Source organism: Malus sylvestris, chromosome 6 (assembly GCF_916048215.2).
Source record: "Malus sylvestris chromosome 6, drMalSylv7.2, whole genome shotgun sequence".
In the NCBI taxonomy this organism is placed as follows: domain Eukaryota; kingdom Viridiplantae; phylum Streptophyta; class Magnoliopsida; order Rosales; family Rosaceae; genus Malus; species Malus sylvestris.
In genome coordinates this window covers 14,805,429-14,820,128 of record NC_062265.1, presented here as the reverse complement: position 1 = coordinate 14,820,128, position 14,700 = coordinate 14,805,429, and positions in this window count along the sequence as shown.

The following is a 14,700-nucleotide window of genomic DNA, read 5'->3' as shown; positions in this document are numbered from 1 at the left end:
TGTCAATGCCCAATTGGCAATCCTATGGCTAGGAACGTTTTAGGAATGAACATAAGAGAAAGGTCTCGATAATCTAACTTACTTAGATCACTTATCTCTTAGAACAAATACATTCCTTGGATTCTCTTATTGCTTAAACACGTGATACAATAAATAGTGATTAACAATAAGATTTGCCCTTCATTAAACATATAAAAGTTTAATACATTAAGTATTCCAAAAAGCTATTACATCAAATGAGTGGCTTTGTGGGCATACTTCCAACAATCTCCCACTTGCACTCAAAGCCACCTTCCCATGTATCTAATACCCATCTTTTCCATATGACGGTCAAGCTGGATCTGAGACATTGGCTTTGTCAGTGGATCTGCTACGTTATCGGCTGAAGCAACTTTGAGGATGTTGATTTTCCCCTCGGCAGCATATCTTCTAATGATATTGAAGCGTCTGTCAATATGCTTGTTCTTTTGATGTGCCCTGGGTTCCTTGGCTTGAGCTATCGCCCCACTATTATCACAGTACAAAGTTACTGGTGATGTAATGGTTGGAACCACCCCAAGTTCAGTGATGAACTTCTTCATCCAGAACGCTTCTTTGCCGGCTTCAGCTGCAGCGACATATTCAGCCTCTGTCGTGGAATCAGCAATTACACTTTGCTTCTTGCTTTTCCAACTGACAGCCCCACCATTCAGAGTGAATACATATCCGGAGTTGGAACTTCTATCATCGACGTCAGATTGGAATTCTGCGTCTGTATAGCCTTCCACTCGCAACTCTAATGCTCCTCCATACACGAGGAACATGTCCTTAGTTCTTCTTAAGTACTTAAGGACCGTCTTGACAGCTCCCCAGTGTTCTGATCCTGGGTTAGATTGATATCGACTAGTAATGCTCACAGCATATGCAATATCTGGCCTTGTGCATATCATGGCATACATGAGACTTCCTATGGCTGAAGCATAAGGAATACAACTCATTTGCCGTATCTCTTCAGGAGTTTTAGGTTCCATGGATTTAGAAAGGTGAATTCCATGTCCAACAGGAAGAAAACCTTTCTTAGATTGTTCCATCTGGAACCTACTTAGCACCTTATCAATGTACATAGATTGGGATAATCCAATTAATTTTCTGGATCTATCACGATAGAGCTTTATCCCAAGTACATAAGATGCATCTCCCAAATCTTTCATGTGGAAGGTTTTGGACAACCACACTTTTACAGAAGAAAGTACTGCAGTGTCATTCCCGAATAGTAATATGTCATCTACATATAACACTAGGAATACAACTGCATCCCCAACGACCTTTTGATAAACACAATTGTCGTCTTCGTTTTGAGTAAAACCAAACGTTTTGATCTCATTGTCAAAACGAATGTTCCAGCTCCTGGAGGCTTGCTTAAGTCCATAAATGGACCTTTGAAGCTTGCATACCTTAGTCTTTTCAGACTTGGACACGAAACCCTCGGGTTGAGTCATATAGAGCTCTTCCTCTAGGTAGCCGTTCAGAAAGGCCGTCTTCACGTCCATTTGCCATATCTCATAATCATGGTACGCAGCTATCGTAAGCAAAATCCGAATGGACTTAATCATGGCTACATGAGAGAAAGTTTCTTCATAGTCAATCCCTTCTCTTTGCCTGTAACCCTTGGCTACTAGTCTAGCCTTATAAGTCTCCACGTTCCCATCAACGCCTATCTTCCTCTTGAAGACCCATTTGTTTCCAACAGGTACAATACCTTCTGGAGGGTCTACAAGAGTCCAGACCTGATTTTGATACATGGAATCCATCTCGGATTTCATGGCCTCTTGCCATCTCTTTGAATCAATGTCGGACATTGCTTCAGTGTAGTCTCTAGGGTCCTCCTTTGTTTCATTGTCACCTAGAAGGTACAATTCATCAAAGTCATTGTCTAAGCCATACCTCTTAGGTGGCTTACTAACCCGTTCAGATCTACGTGGAGCTAGGGGTTCAGGAACAGGGTTGTCAACTTGTCGAGTGCTTGTTTGTGGTTCATCATTAATCTCATTAATTTCTTTCAATTCTATCGTTTTCTCACTACTTCCATTGAGAACGAATTCATCTTCAAGGAATATAGCAGTTCTGGCGACAAAGACTTTCTTGTCGTCAGGGTTATAGAATTCGTATCCCAAAGTCTATTTGGAATACCCCACAAAATAGCACTTAACAGATCTTGCTTCAAGCTTGTCAGCTTCAAGCCTTTTAACGTAAGCCGGACAACCCCAAATCCTAATATGATTAAGATTTGTGCTTTTGCCATGCCATATCTCATATGGCGTTTGTGAAACTGACTTGGAAGGTACTCTATTAAGCAAGTAAGCTGCTGTATATAGAGCGTATCCCCAGAATGATACTGGTAGATTAGCAGAACTCATCATAGAACGAACCATTTTCATCAAGGTTCGATTTCTCCGTTCAGAAACTCCGTTATGCTGAGGAGTTCCTGGTGGAGTCCACTGTGATACTATTCCACACTCTTTGAGATAATCTAGGAACTCGTTACTCAGATATTCACCCCCTCGATCTGATCTTAGGGTCTTTATCTGTTTCCCAGTTTGCTTCTCAACTTCATTCTTGAATTCTTTGAACCTTTCAAAGGATTCTGACTTGTACTTCATAAGATACACATAGCCAAACCGAGAGTGATCGTCGGTGAATGTGATATAGTAGGAGAAGCCTCCTCTCGACGTAGTAGACATAGGTCCACATACGTCAGTGTGGATTAACCCTAGAATTTCAGTGGCACGTTCTCCTTTTCCAGTAAATGGAGATTTGGTCATCTTACCTTTCAAGCAACATTCACAAGTACCCATTTGGTCATTACCTAATGGGCGAATATATCCGTCTTTCGACATCTTGTGAATCTTATCAAGGTTCACATGTCCAAGTTTAAGATGCCACATCTTTTCTTGGTTAACTTCTTCGCTAGCCCTTTTGGGTTTTGAGGTATTCCCGCTCTCAATACAGTGTATCCCACTATTCGTCTCTAGGTGAAAAAGTCCCTCTATCATATTACCATGAGAGATAATACGACCGTTCAAGTATAAAGTGCAACTCATTTTGTCAAACAATACTGAGTGCCCATCTCGTAAAAGCTTAGAGATAGAAATCAAATTCTTTATACATGAAGGAAAATATAAACAATTTTTAAGTTCCAGGACTTCCCCAGAGGGTAGGTTAAGCATGTAGGTGCCTATTGCTTTTGCAGAGATTTTAGTGCCGTTCCCAACTCGCACAACCATCTCCTCATTGCGCAATGTCCTGCTCCCAGCTAGTCCCTGCAACGTATTGCAGATATGTTGACTAGCGCCTGAATCAAATATCCAGGAATTGGAGCTCACTGTAAAAGCACTCTCTATGACAGAAATAGTCTCTTCAAAAGTTCGTGTCATAAGGCTCGCAATGCGCACCCTGTATTTCTTCTTCCAACGTTCATCCTTTCCACAATGAAAGCATGTTCCTTTGGATTTCTTTGCCTTCTTCTTATGCAACCTTTTCCTCATCATTGCATTCTCACTCCCACTGTCCCTTTTGAAACCTTTTTCAAATTTACAGCACATGTCGATCATCTCTTTCAAAGAATGATCGAATCTATTCACTTTATAGTTTACAATAAACTTAGTGAAATCATCCGAGAGAGATGCAAGGAAAAAGTCTTGGGCCATTTTCCCATCGATGGAAGTTCCTAAACTTTTAAGATCTTTAAATATCTTTTCCATCTTTTGTCCATGTTTATGGACCGATGCCCCATTTGCCATCTTGGCATTCATTAGACTACAAACATTTGAGAATCGTACATTACTAGTCTCAATGTCATGCATCTTATGCAAACTTTCAACCATGGCACAAGAAGTGTCCATGTGCTTATGTAGCTTCATAAGCTCCTCACTAAGTGAAGTGAGGATTAAGCATTTGGCTTGTAAGTCATCCTCATAGTGTCTAACATAATTTTGACACTCCTCCTTTGAAGCTAGTTCCGTAGGAGGTACATGAGGAGGGGATTGCTTAAGCACATACAATATGTCTTTCACCTTTGAGACATTCTCAATATGGCGATACCAAGCAAGGAAACGTTGGCCCTTAAGGCCCCTTTTGTCAAGTATAATGGTGGGTATAATTTTAGGCATGTCGTTCACTACATAACATAACAGAAATCGTATTAGATTGTTTGTTTAAAACTATTTGATTGGGTCTTTGAATCAAATTGTACCACCCACTATTTTTGGCAAATTCCACATCCCTCAATAGAATTCGAGAGTTATATTGAACTCTTAGCGGGTTATGGGAGACTCACCATTACCAAGCCCACCTCAGAAGAACTCCATATTGGCTAGCAACAATAATGATGAGAGAGTACGCTTACTCATTTGCAACAACCTCTTGCAATTACCCATCTAGTTTGGCCTCTAGAGAATGATGCCTCAGAAGAACTCCATATTGGCACCATTGCACTTAGTTAAGTCATTCCCACCATGCTAGTTCAAGTAGGGGTTCAAGAATGGCCTTAGAAGAACTCCATATTGGCCACACTCGTTGCCTACTTTCACTTCATCATATGTTTATGGGCTTCTCCTGAATGTAAGCACATACTTTGCATACCCCAGAACTGGACGAATACGGTGTATGAGTCACAAACGATTGAAGCCGACCACGGTGGAAGGCCTACGAAGAGATGTTCAAAGCATCTCTCGCTTATCAACTTAATATTCGGTTTTGAGGGAGTAGTTTTGGGCTACATCAAAACATTTTAATCATATTAAAAGAACTTGGGCCTATCACAACTATTGGTCCAAGTCAATATGAATTAGTAGCATATAATACTCCCACTGTTTCGTTGAAAGAAGCGAGACTATATGGAACTACTAACGAATGCATTGCATCCTCATATGGACTATGTAGTCATATTAGGTCTTAGGATGATTATGAACCGATTGATTTGATCCAACACGAGCCTTGTGTTGGACCTTGGGTTTAAAGTAGATAGTTGTTGATTTTAGTTACGCGTTTAATCTAATTAAACCGTTATTTCCTATTGGGCGTTGGACCCAACTATTCCATTTGCATACATTTAAACAAAAAGGAATACATGAAATAATAATAAGGGCTTATGCCCTTTTACAACACAAATCAAATGATGGACTTATGTCCATTTACAACAAATTGAATTAATCAAATTACATTCAAATCTACACTACTAAAACCCAAACATTCATAATGTATATCGGCCAATCACATAGCTCAATTATCGTGGCATTTGGTTCATAATCACCCTTTTCTTAATCAATCATATTAACTAAGAAAACAACTTTAAACAATTGGTTTTTGGATCCATAGAATTGATTTAAATGGAACTAAATGAAATGAAAATCAAATTCTCATTAAAGAGACAAAACAATTTTGTTCTTGATGCGAGAATTACTTGACACACAAATTAAACCCTCTTTTTGACAATTGTAGCAAAGTATGTAAGTAGGGATCGTTCTAAACCGGGGATTAGGAGGGCTTGCTAAAACCTCTAAACTGACTCAAAAACAAAAAGAAACAAAGTTAAAAATGTAAACAAAAGATTTTAAAACAAGAAAGTAAAAGGGGGATTTGAGTTTGGTGAAGTTGAAAGTAAAAATGAATAAACTAAAAACTTAAATAGATTTTAAACAAATTTGGGTTGAATGGATAATGGAAGGCTAGCTAAGGGGTTCTTCTCCACACATGTCTTGCTTGCATACAAAATGATTTCCAATTGCTCTTCGATAAGTTATGAATACTCAACGCCCCAAATTAACCGTGAATTGCACTAATTAACTCTCAGTTTTTCAACAAGTTATTAGATTGGATGATTGCATACGACAACCCAAAACATTCCCTACAAGTTCCCTACATGAATTGCATAATAGAGATACAAGCAAGAATCATTAAGTTCTATGAAAAACATAAGCATTGACGAGGCACTCGTTACTATGATTTGCATGAAACTTATGCCAAGAATTTACTTAACGTGATTGTGACTAGCAACCTTCACTACTTGTGAATATAAGTTCATAACGATTAGGTGAAACTCCCTTATATTCTAGCGTCAAATTCATGCATGAAAATTAAGCGTGCACTCTCAACCAACATACACAAATTAGTTTTTATACGAACGGATAAGTAAATTGAATTCACAATTCAAGAAACGCAATTGGAAGTAATCAAATCATATAGCAAGCATAAACATGGTTTTGAATCCCCCCCTAGTCAAGGGGGGTTTAGTTCCTCATTATTACAAAACAAAGATAAACAAATTTAACCATTGAAAAACAAAGGGAAGAAAGCACCTAAACGTTCCAACGATCCATGTTGGATAGCAAGCGCGTCCAAGGACTTTTCTCCTTCTCCTTGCCGCCACAACAAGGTTGGAATGATGTTGAAGGGTTGGTTATTTAGAGGAATGGATGGGAAGGGTTTAGATATGTAGGAGAGGCAAGGAAAGGCTTGGAGAATGGTTAATTTCTGGATGATTTGAATGAGGTTGCTGCCATGGTATTTATAGGAAGAGGATGGACATGTTTAATGCAAAAATCTGGTGGAATGAAGTAGGTAAGGCATGGCAAGGTGGAGAATTGTTGGTGAGGGTAGGTTTTGAGTCATCCACTCACATGTCATGGTGAGTTAAGCATTGCATCATCCACTCAAATGTCATAGTGAGTTAAGCATTACATCATCCACTCAAATGTCATAGTGAGATAGGCATTGCATCATCACTAAAAAATCTGGTGGAAGTAAAACAAAGGGAAGGCCACGGCATTGATGAATTTTATGGGGTATGCATGGTTTTGAGTGAAGTTTTGGCCAATCCTTCTAGAAATTTATCCCTTCTTGCAACTTGTATTTGTTTCACCAGATTTTTAGCATGTTCCTTTGATGTTTTCACTTCAAATTCGTCCAAACTCCTTGCTCCATGCATATGCACTTCATTCCAAGCCCAATTTTGCTCCTAAAAGCTCCAAAATGCTCCTTTTTGCATACTTTGACAATAAAACCTGAAATTGCACGAAAATGACTTTAAACACTAAACTAACTATGGAAAAACAACATAAATGCATGAGAACAAGCCAATTAAGTCGCATAAAAATGCTCCTATCAAATTCCCCCACACTTAGCTATTGCTAGTCCTCGAGCAAAATAAAACAAATAAAACATAACCTAACCTTCCAACATTTGCCTTAGGGATTTCCAATGCACATGACATGTTAAAGATTATCATTCCCACAGAATTGAGTCAATTTAACACTTAAGCACATACTTAATCATAGTCACTACTTACTAATTCACAATTAACCAATTAAAACAATGTTTTGAATGTAGTAACATGCCTTAGAGAATTCCCTCAATCCTTACAAGATACGCACTCTATTTTCACTCAGATTTTCTAACTACACACCCTATACTAGTTATATGTGAGAGAATTGATGTAGATATAGAAACGAATGCTCACATATATGTATAACAAAGAACACAATTTCTAGAGTTAATAAGCATGTTGAGATATGATCTCATGAATGGAATGCTACTACTTAGATGCGAGAACCAGTGACCATATGCTCATACCAAGTTCAATCTCCACAAATTGAAACACATAACACTCAAGATAGAAGTCAAGGGTTGTAACGGGGCTTGGGGTATTGGCTAACAAAGAAAGGATAAGGAAAACAAACGTTCTTAAAGTGATAGTAAGCAAAGTAATGAAATTGAGACTTAGAATTTACTTAGATTGCAGAAATTAGCTTTAAAACACAAGGGGAAGATTTAAACAACTCCTTAGGGTCGAATTCATTGTTTTGGACCCCTTCTTCATCAAACAACACTTTAGAACTCTTTTTCACTTCTTTTCAACTCTTTTCGCATTCTTTTCACATTTTTCTTTTCTTTTTTTTTTTTTCTTTTTACCCGTGCCTATGGCACATAATTCCTTATGAAAAACACTTCCCCCACACTTGTTTTCTGCCACAAAGGAATTCAATTTGAATCATGCTTTACTACGCTTTAAGAACAAGGTTAATGGATGGTCCTAATCTAAGCTAGGTGAGGGTAATGTGGGTTACAAAGAAAAGGCTCACAAAGCTCAACGGGATTAAAACGTACAAAACATAATGACATAGGGGATTCACGGCTTTTTGGTTATGGTGGTGGTCACTACACAACTTTATCTTGAATATGTGTTATGCAAATCAATGACATGCTTTGAATGAAATGGGTATGAGTTCTAGCATTTGGAACTAAATGATGAAACGCCTTCTAAGTAGTAACCAAGCAAAGAATAATGAGATCATGCAACGACTTAGAAAACAATAAATCACAAATTATTAACTCTCCAAATAAACGTTTAGGCTCAAGTCTCACAAGGTTATAGCGTTAGTTTGAGTTCTTTCCTTCAAACATGTTACAAAAACTGATTTTTCCTTTAAGACTGCATGTAAATTCATAAGTTATAACCACAACAAAGCATAAACAAAGAGTAAATCAAACTTTCATCCATGTTAATCACTCTCTTTAACAGCCATGAAATTACAAACCAAATCCTCATCATTGTGTTGGAAGGTACCCTAAGACACAAACAAACACACAAAAACAACTCTTTTTGGGTTTTGCAAAGCAATTTTTCAAATTTTTATGTGATTTTCGGAGTTATAAGTCAGCACACACTAAAACTCACCAAAACAGCCTAAAAACACCTAAAAACAGCAAGAAACAACATTGGGAAGTATGAGTGAGAAAACCCTACGAATTTGCATCAAAACACTTTGGTTACCCCCCTCCCACACTTAAACCAAACATTGTCCTCAATGTTTCAAAGCATAACTAACACAAAATAACATAAACAAACAAACAAACACTAACAAACTAAATATGGCAGAAACTAATTAAACAACAAAGAGAAGGGTTTAGGAACGCAAATCTGGAATTGGAGTGCTCTCTAGGCCTTCCTTTGTCGAATGCATGGGTTGCCTCCCACGAAGCGCTTTCTTTAACGTCTTCCAGCCGGACGGTAGCTCCGTTTAAGCTTGACTAGGTGCCACGACATGGAGGGGTACATCCTCCATGACATGCTTTGTATGCTCCACTCCAATACCCTTTTCGATGATGCATCTAGGGACATCCTTCTTGATTGGTGCGCATGAATGTTCCTTCCCCACATGTTTAATCACATCTATTGCAAAACAAGAACGAACATCATGAGGATTCTTAACATATTCAGGAAGTTTCAATTTAATCAATTCATCACCAAACTCCATCGTTAACTCTCCCTTAGCCACATCAATCTTGGTTTGGGCTGTCTTCATGAAGGGCCGCCCTAATAGTATCGGCAATGGGGTAGAATAGGGTGAATCCTCCATGTCAAGCACGTAAAAGTCCGTTGGAAAAATCAAATTGCCCACCTGCACCAACATATCTTCCAAAACACCCTTTGGATATGCATTAGAACGATCGGCTAATTGAATAATCACACCATCGTTTTTAAGCTCACCTAAGTTCATAGATGCATAAATAGAGTATGGCATAACATTAATCGAAGCCCCTAAGTCTAACATGCATTGTTCAAACTTAGTCTTGCCAATAACGCACGGAATTGTAAAACTACCCGGATCTTTGCATTTAGGGGGTAATTTCCTTTGTAACATGGCAGAAACATTCTCACTTACTTGGACCACCTCTTTGTTCGAAATCCTTCTCCTTGATGTACAAAGTTCTTTTAAAAACTGAGCATACCTCGGGACTTGCTTAATTGCATCAAGGAGCGGAATATTGACTTGAACTTTCCGAAAGGTCTCTAGAATGTCCTTCTCGGCTTCTTCCTTCTTTGATTGCCTAAACCTACCAGGAAAGGGCACATTTAGTGGAATGGAACTAGAAAAAGTCGAATTTGGACTTACCTTGGTGGTTTGGGACGACTTAGGAGGGATAGATGGTGGTGGCAAGGATTGTTCATCCTTGGCCGTGAGTTTTGGTCCCTGTGCTTCCTCTTGTAGCAACTTTTCATCCTCATCGTGACTTGATTTGGATGATTTTGGTTTGGCTCCAACTTGTGTACCACTTCTCAACATGATTGCATTGACGGTTTCAAAGCCTCCTTTTGGATTTGCAATGGTTGAGCTAGGCAACTTGCCTTGCTCTCGAAACTGCCCCATGAACTCGGCAATTTGCCCTACTTGTTTCTCCAACTCGTCCACCTTTTTGTCCCTATTTTGCATTCCCTGCGCCATAGAAGTTAGTAAATTAAAAATTTGATCATTATCAATAGACGAACTTGATTTTTGGGCAGGTTGTGCTTGGGGTTGAGTTGGTGCAAACGGCTTTTGATAAAAACCCGGGGGTTGTTGCCTAAATCCGCTTTGTTGTTGTTGGGGTTCTCGCCATTTGAAATTTGGATGATCACGCCAACCGGGATTGTAAGTATTGGAAAATGGGTCATTCCTTGGTTGGTATTGGTTGTCAAATCCCACGGCATTGAGCGTCTCCCACCCTCCATTTTCTATCAACTGTGGGCACTTGTCCGTAAGGTGGCCTTGCATGGAACACACGCCACAAGCTGCCACGTTTTGCACTTTTGGACCTTCCACTACCTGAGAAAGCAAAGTAGTAAGGTTAGCCATTTGATTTTGAAGTTCGGTTATGGCACTTACCTCATTGACTTGATGTGGTCGTGGGTTATTCCTTTGTCTAACGCCTTCGTATTGTTGAGTATTCAACGCACGGTTGGAAATTAAAGTCTTTGCTGCCGTGGGGGTCTTGTCCACCAAGGCTCCTCCCGTCGAGGCATCTAGCATTTGACGTTCGATAGGTAGTAGCCCCTCGTAGAAGTATTGCAAAAGAAGTTCCTCCTTCATCTGATGCTGTGGACAAGAAGCAACAAGAGATTTAAAACGTTCATAATAAGTAGGAAAAGATTCACCTTCCTCTTGTTGAATTCCACTTATCCTTTTCCGTAGGAGGATGACTCGAGAAGTTGGGAAAAACTTCTCCAAGAAGGCCCGTTTCATGCTTTCCCATGATGTGACGGTTCCGGGCGCCAATTCGTACAACCAATCCTTCGCCTTTTCCAAGAGAGAAAAAGGGAAGGCTTTCATCTTCAAAATACTCCCATCGACATTGACGGGGGTCATGCTCGAACACACTACCTCGAATTCTTTCAAGTGTTTGTTAGGATCTTCCATGGACAACCCATGGTACTTCGGAATGTGGTGTAACAAGCTTGACTTCAATTCAAATTCTTCTGGCTTTCCTCGGGCTGCTGCGGGGTATTGGATACATAGAGGCGCGGCATTGTCCAATCCCGAGGCTGAAAGTTCTTTGATTGTTCGATTGTCCACCTCCATGTCTTTTTCTGCCTCCTCCTTTTCTTCAAATTCGGATTCAGAACTAGAACTAGGTGGATTAGGTTCTGGTTCTTTCCTTTTCCTTCTCAAAGTTCGTTCAAAATTGTCGTCAAACTCCGATATGTGTGCACGAACTGGTTGAGAACTACGAGTCATAAACTAGTACCTGAAATAAACAAAATCAAATAAAATTAAAACTAAAATTAAAACACACAAAAAAGAAATAAAAAGAAACAATGGGGATTTAGCAAATTTGCTAATCCCCGGCAACGGCGCCAAAATTTGATGCGAGAATTACTTGACACACAAATTAAACCCTCTTTTTGACAATTGTAGCAAAGTATGTAAGTAGGGATCGTTCTAAACCGGGGATTAGGAGGGCTTGCTAAAACCTCTAAACTGACTCAAAAACAAAAAGAAACAAAGTTAAAAATGTAAACAAAAGATTTTAAAACAAGAAAGTAAAAGAGGGATTTGAGTTTGGTGAAGTTGAAAGTAAAAACGAATAAACTAAAAACTTAAATAGATTTTAAACAAATTTGGGTTGAATGGATAATGGAAGGCTAGCTAAGGGGTTCTTCTCCACACATGTCTTGCTTGCATACAAAATGATTTCCAATTGCTCTTCGATAAGTTATGAATACTCAACGCCCCAAATTAACCGTGAATTGCACTAATTAACTCTCAGTTTTTCAACAAGTTATTAGATTCGATGATTGCATACGACAACCCAAAACATTCCCTACAAGTTCCCTACATGAATTGCATAATAGAGATACAAGCAAGAATCATTAAGTTCTATGAAAAACATAAGCATTGACGAGGCACTCGTTACTATGATTTGCATGAAACTTATGCCAAGAATTTACTTAACGTGATTGTGACTAGCAACCTTCACTACTTGTGAATATAAGTTCATAACGATTAGGTGAAACTCCCTTATATTCTAGCGTCAAATTCATGCATGAAAATTAAGCGTGCACTCTCAACCAACATACACAAATTAGTTTTTATACGAACGGATAAGTAAATTGAATTCACAATTCAAGAAACGCAATTGGAAGTAATCAAATCATATAGCAAGCATAAACATGGTTTTGAATCCCCCCCTAGCCAAGGGGGGTTTAGTTCCTCATTATTACAAAACAAAGATAAACAAATTTAACCATTGAAAAACAAAGGGAAGAAAGCACCTAAACGTTCCAACGATCCATGTTGGATAGCAAGCGCGTCCAAGGACTTTTCTCCTTCTCCTTGCCGCCACAACAAGGTTGGAATGATGTTGAAGGGTTGGTTATTTAGAGGAATGGATGGGAAGGGGTTTAGATATGTAGGAGAGGAAAGGAAAGGCTTGGAGAATGGTTAATTTCTGGATGATTTGAATGAGGTTGCTGCGATGGTATTTCTAGGAAGAGGATGGACATGTTTAATGCAAAAATCTGGTGGAATGAAGTAGGTAAGGCATGGCAAGGTGGAGAATTGTTGGTGAGGGTAGGTTTTGAGTCATCCACTCACATGTCATGGTGAGTTAAGCATTGCATCATCCACTCAAATGTCATGGTGAGTTAAGCATTACATCATCCACTCAAATGTCATAGTGAGATAGGCATTGCATCATCACTAAAAAATCTGGTGGAAGTAAAACAAAGGGAAGGCCACGGCATTGATGAATTTTATGGGGTATGCATGGTTTTGAGTGAAGTTTTGGCCAATCCTTCTAGAAATTTATCCCTTCTTGCAACTTGTATTTGTTTCACCAGATTTTTAGCATGTTCCTTTGATGTTTTCACTTCAAATTCGTCCAAACTCCTTGCTCCATGCATATGCACTTCATTCCAAGCCCAATTTTGCTCCTAAAAGCTCCAAAATGCTCCTTTTTGCATACTTTGACAATAAAACCTGAAATTGCACGAAAATGACTTTAAACACTAAACTAACTATGGAAAAACAACATAAATGCATGAGAACAAGCCAATTAAGTCGCATAAAAATGCTCCTATCAGTTCTCATCCTTTTGGGCCAATAGGAAACTATGACCACAACAATTGGGCCATAATGCAAATACAAAAAACTTTTGGGGTCACTTTGTAAAGACACAATAGTCCACAACTTCATGTAATTACAACTAGATCCCAAAATTTTTAATAATGTAAAAACATCATTAAATGATCAAAACAATTTGTCCTTTAGAGTTTTAGGGCCTTAACGTAAAAACGTAAACTTTTGGGCCAAAATGCAAATACACAAAAGTATCTAAAACTTTATGTAATTGCACAAAAGGCCCCAAAAGTACCCCAACTAGGGGTGGCAGACCATTTGAAGAAAAATTGAAAAAATTCTAAAAAGTTTTGCAAGTTGATTTTGGTGGGTGAGGTAAAGTTGATTTGGATAGGTTTGTAAGAGATTTTTGTCTAACATTAAAACCAACAATAATACTTCACCAATAAACATCACCCATCAATAATAAATCAATAATATACCAAAACTTTATGAAAAACATAAAACTTTTGAATCAAAACTTCAAAACTTTATGTTCTTGGCAAGAACACCAAGAACAATGAAGAACACCATGAAAACTCATAATAGCCCCATGGATGTTTTCATTCACCAAAACTCAATTTTTCACCTCTCAAAAGAGGGCTAATATCCTAGGGTACTTAGGGGTTCCAAAAGTCACCTTAAAACCATTTTAACAAGACAAACATGAACCCAAAAAGTCACCCTAAGGATTTGGCCGAATTTCCCAAAACACATGGCACCAAATTTTAGTTCCAATATTCATGCTTAAATGAAATACATCTACAACATTTGAGATGCTAAATTTTCTAGCAAAATTTATATATTCAAAAGCAAGAACAAAGCTTGTAACATTTACAACATTTAAATCACAAAATATGAACATCACAAAACCCAAAAGGATTCACCATACACTAGGCCTAGGCTCTGATACCACTTGAAGGAAAAATTTTGTCCTAGCTAAGAACAAGTATGAACATTTGAATACACATGCAAGCTATTAACACTTTAAAGAAGGCATGCATCCAAAAACAATTCATAAAACCCATGACTTTCAAAGCCTAGTATATGGTGAACCAAAATAAACTCTTTAACAACATTAAAGAGAAGTAAAGATTTAGTGATTCTTTACCCTTGAAGTTCATCCTTGATTACACAAGGGATTCACCCAAGTGGAGGGCCTTCAAGTCACCTCCAAGCTCCTTGAATCCTCCTTGTGTTTTCCTCCCTTTAGTGCTCCTTTGATGATTTGAGGAAAAAGGATTTGTTCTCCAAAACACCAAAACCTTGATGTCTCTAAGTCTCTTCA